The sequence below is a fragment of the Mustelus asterias genome, chromosome 3, assembly GCF_964213995.1.
Source record: "Mustelus asterias chromosome 3, sMusAst1.hap1.1, whole genome shotgun sequence".
NCBI lineage: Eukaryota > Metazoa > Chordata > Chondrichthyes > Carcharhiniformes > Triakidae > Mustelus > Mustelus asterias.
In genome coordinates this window covers 14,641,214-14,646,785 of record NC_135803.1, presented here as the reverse complement: position 1 = coordinate 14,646,785, position 5,572 = coordinate 14,641,214, and positions in this window count along the sequence as shown.

Below are 5,572 nucleotides of genomic sequence, written 5' to 3'. Positions count from 1 at the left end.
GAACTGAGTAGCCTGCTAAGCTATTTCAGACAGTATTTAAGAGTCAACCACTGTGGATCTGGAGTCAGACCTGGGCCAGATAAGAACAGCAGTGAACCAGATGGGTGTTTACGACAATCAACAATGGTTTCATGCTCATTATTAGACTTATAATTCCAGATTTTTACTGAATTCAAATTTGAACCTGTGCTGTGGCGGGATTTGAACCCACCCCCCTGGGTCTCTGGATTACGAGTCCAGCGACAATACCCCTGCAAACATAGCCACCACTGGCATCCTTTTTGGCTGTATCACAGCTTGGTATGGCTCCTGCTCTGTCCAAGACCGCAAAAAACTAAAAGCGGTCATGAATGAAGCCCAGTCCATCACGCAAAGCAGCCTCCCACCCATTGACTCTGTCTACACTTCCCGCTGCCTCAGAAAAGCAGCCAGCATAATTAAGGACCCCACACACCCCGGACATTCTCTTTTCCACCTTTTTCCTTCAGGAAAAAGATACAAAAGTCTGAGGTCACATACCAACCAACTCAAGAACAGCTTCTTCCCTGCTCCTTCCTGTCAGACGTTTGAATGGACCTACCTTATATTAAGTTGATCTTTCTCTACACTCTAGCTATGACTGTAACATTATATTCTGTACTCTCTCCTTTCCTTCTCTATGTACGGTATGCTTTGTCTTTATAGCGCGCAAGAAACAATACTTTTCATTGTATGATACGAATACATGTGATAATAATAAATCAAATCGAATCAAATCAAATCAAACCAAATCAAATCCAATCCAATCAAAATCAAATCAAATCCAAACAAATCAAATCAAATCAAATCAAAATCAAATCAAATCAAAATCGAATCAAATCAAAATCAAATCAGTCAAAATCAAACCAAATCAAAATAGAATCAAATCAAAATCGAATCGAATCAAAATGAATCAAATGAAATGTAGATTGATTAATATTGGGCAGTGTGCAATAGGGCAGAATTGGATGAGGACAGTGTGATCTCAAAGCGTTTTAGACCTGGAGGAAGTTGCAGGGATAGGCAAGGCAATGAAATCATTGGAAAACAAGAATGAGAATTATATAATTATATATAGAATTATATAATTGGTGCATTGCCAGGCCTGGAGCTTTCTGCAACTGTGCAGCTTGGTGAGATTATGGCTATGAAGACTTTGCAAATTGCAGAACGTAGAGGTGTTGAAATGAGATGGTTGGCGAGATATTATACAATGGCGGTTCAATGTGTTGATGTACAGATTGCTCTGCACAAGCCAGAGTTTTATGGAGGAGGTGGCAACTCAGAGCTGGGTTTTTTTTGCTGCATCAATGACAAACTTCTCAATGAGACTTTCTTCTATTTTCATTCGTGGGACATGGGCATCGCTGGCTGGCCAGCATTTATTGCCCATCCCTATTTGCCCTTGGAGGGCAGTTGAAAGTCAACCACACTGCTGTGGTTCTGGAGTCACATGTAGGCCAGACCAGGTAAGGACGGCAGATTTCCTTCCCTAAAGGTCATTAGTGAACCAGGTGAGATTTTCCGACAATTGACAATGGTTTCATGGTCATCAGTAGATTCTTAATTCCAGATTTTTAAAAAAATTGAATTCGAATTTCGCCATCTGCCATCGTGGGATTCGAACCCAGGTCCCTCAGAACATTAGTGAAATTCTGGATTAAGTCTTGTGATAATACCACTAGGCCATCACCTCCCCGTTCCATTGTACAGGTTTAAATTTTTACACTTGCATTTAAAATGATTTGTGACCACAGGGCAACTCTGCTGCTCGCTGTATTTTCATTCTGGGGTGGCAGAGGCTGAGGCAGCAACAAAGGCAAGTGGATGGCGAGGTTGGCAGGCTAGAATGTTCACCTACATTTATTGTGACATTGGCCCACTTTTAAAGAGGAATGTGAGGTGCTCAAACCCTTATCCCACCCATCCATATCTTGCACATGCTCCCTCACATCCCCATGCCCCCTCCAGTGCCCAAGTTCCCATGTCCCCTCAAAGCCCCTGCATACCCCCTCATACTTCCATGTATCCTCCTAGCTCCCCATGCCCCCTTCCTAGCCACCCACCCAGTATCCACTATTGACAGTCCTTAGGATGTTTTTGGAATGGATATTTTTTTTTAAAACTTCTATCTATTCTCATTCCTAAACATACCATTATGGAAAAAAAAATCTTCAGAACATTTCCAAAGACATTAAATTCCCTCAAATTGTCAATTTATTGTAAAACCAACAATCATCTATTCCACTAACCACACCAAAGGCAGCTAATCCTTTAATAACCTCTTAAAAAATATCAGTCAAATTGTGATCCCAGACCCCTGCTGAGGTAAGGTGTTCTGGACTATTTGAAACCTAGCCAATGGGCTCAGCTATAACAAACCCTGGGAAATATAAACAATGCAGTCTTCTCGAACCGAAAATGCAGATGGGTCCTTTCTCGAAGCTACGTCAGGAGCTGGATTTTCATCTCCCAATGGAATTGTGAATTGGGTTCACTGGAAAAACAATTTTCCTCTGCCTCATACCATTTTATCTGGCTTTTTGTGGTTCAGGAATGTCTTGGGCATAAAACCACATGTACTTCTTGCATCCTGAGGATCACAGAAAAATTGTATTTTTTTCTGCACATATTTTGTGCATTGATGTGAGTTTTTGAAGCCCTAATACTACTCCTCCTTGGAGAGATTGTGACCACTGGGGAAAGCCTGCTGAGGAGTGGAGGACATTCTGAAAGATAAGCTTAGATGTTTTGACACCTTCAAACATGACTATTAGATGTTGTATTATAATGTAGTTGTGTTTTAAATGTCGTGATTTATCATAGGGATCTGTCATGCAAAAGTAAATTAAGCATTATATTGACCACCATTATGTAAGTGTCGACATGCATTGCAGCACTTTCTCCATTGGAGAAAGAGCTATAATGCATTCAGAAATGTATAAAAATTTGCTGATAAACTTTCCTTGTCATCTTTAGTACTGAGATTCAAATTCGCAGAAGAAAAATCATCCCATGCTTTTGAAAGGTTAAAAAAATCTAAGCACCTGCTCCCCTCCATTAATTACAATCTGCTGTGAACTGGAGAAGACTGTTCTTTCACTTTTGGGCTCATGTAGTTGCAATAAGGTTTTGCTAGCATTGATCATTATGAATGCTTGGCTGAGTTCCAAAAAAACTAGTGGCGTCATCAACTCTGTCGACACAGCTATTCAGAGGAAAGGCTGACAGTTTTGCAAGGTTGTAATATCACCCTTTGCCTTTGCTGTACTTTCAGAATACATGGTTGGTTGTCTACACAATTGAATGGCCACTTAAAGGAGTTTCACTTTCAAAGGAGAACACATTTTTTGTGATATCAATGAATGTGACTTTTATTACATTGCCACTGGATTATATTTTTACACTGGCATTTAAAATGATTCCCTTTGCTAATGCATGGCTCCTGAGCAGTGTATATAGTGGATACAGGGCGAGTAACTATGGAGGATGCATTGTGGGGAAAACTGCTGAAGGTTTATTTCTGTTTATAAGGGATTTGTGCATTTAAATCACTTCAGATTATTACACTAGAGATCCCAATCATTGCAATAGAAATGTATTTGACTTCCAACACAGCACCCGGTCACTGAAATTGAGAGGACAATGTTTTTTGTATTCCATAATCTGTCAATGGAAGAAGTCCAAGAACGGGAGATGTTTCTTTATTTCCTCAATTGGGACTTGGGGTTCCTGCGTGGTTCACACCTCCCTTAGGAGGCCCTGGAGCAAGGGTGGAATTTTCCAGTCACGCCCGTCCTGAGAAATTCCTACCTGAGGCCAACGGACCTTTAAATGGTTCATCTGTCCTGCCGTGGGCAGGACTGGAAAATTTACCCCCCATATCTTGTCACTAAAGGGGCCGGGCTTCACTAAGATTAAACTGTCTGCTCTCGCAATTGAGCCAACAAAGTCACGGGACGGGGTTTTCAGGCCGCGCTCGCCCCCAAAGCTGGAAAATCCCACCCGAGGTCAACGGATCTTTACATGGTCCGTGTCCCGCCTGCTATGATTCCCATGGCGGGCGGGATGGGAAAATTCCACCCATGAATGCTGTGTTTACCCACAACCTTATCCTGTGCCAACAGAAATTTCTGGACACGGGACTGGGGGCATGAATCCCGAATCCCACCCATCATTTTTGAAGGGCTTCCAAGTTGCCCCGACTCAGCGAAATTCCAGGCCAATGTCCCTAAGCATCACAAGTGATTCCAGTTCCCCCCCCCTCCCCCACCCAACTAGTTGCCGACTTACCCATAGATCTATAACAATTATTACAACAACACCTCAGAAACAAATTAAATTGTTAATTGTGTTGAATAAGGGCGGGAGGCTACAGAATTAAACATGGGCAGTTTCAGCACTGTGTAAATTTACTTGAACAATTCTTAACTGAAAACGCAACAGAATAGCTAATGCATCTCTTTTAATGCTGACGTCTTCAAAATGAACTGCCAAAAGTAAACTAGTAAGAAGTCTCACAACACCAGGTTAAAGTCCAACAGGTTTATTTGGAATCACGAGCTTTCGGAGCGCTGCTCCTTCCTCAGGTGAGTAGAGGTGAAGGAGCGGCGCTCCGAAAGCTCGTGATTCCAAATAAACCTGTTGGACTTCAACCTGGTGTTGTGAGACTTCTTACTGTGCCCACCCCAGTCCAACACCGGCATCTCCACATCAAAAGTAAACTATTATAATGTCTCAGGAAAAATTAATTCCTTATAGGGCTTGATATTGTCTTGATATTGTCTTGTATGATATTGATACTGACTGAAGAACGTGTGGACATGTTCTTAAAGTTAGATCTGGGCCATTTAGGAGCAAATTTGAAATCATACTTTCCCACACAAAGAGTAGCAGAAATCCAGAATTCTCGGCCCCAAAAGGCTGTGGGTGGATTAGTTATAGCCATCAAGACTGAGATGATAGTTTTTCTTTTAGGAAGGACATCAAATGGGCATTTGACCATGATCTAATTAAATGGTAGAACTAGTCAGAGGGACTGAATGGTCTACTCCTGTTCCTTTGCCAGGATTTTCCATCCCCCCACCCCCCGTGGCAAGTTTTCCTGTGGTTGAGGCGGCGAGCCATTGGCCAGTGATGTGGAAGTCAATGGTCATTTGCTCTGGCCCCACCTGTGGGTAAACTACCATTGCTGGTGGGGAGGGGGGCTCGATTTCGGCAAGACTAGAAGATCCCGCCGGAGGGAAGGGATGGAAGAACCCCCCCCCCCCCCCCATACATGTTCATTCACATGAAATTACTCTGACTGATCAAAGAAGATAAACCACTGAAAATAAATGTGGTACTGCATTCCTTAAACTGAGGGACAGAGGCTTTCCATGCAAGCATGTCAACAAGTTTCTTGCAATTATCGCACCACAATAATGTAAAGGCAGTAATCATCATGGAGTCATTATAGCCTTGAAGCAGGCCATTAGCCCCATTCCGTCCATGCTTGCTCTCTGTAAAAAGAATCCAGTCAGTCCCGTTCCCCTGCCCAATCCCTGTAGTCCAG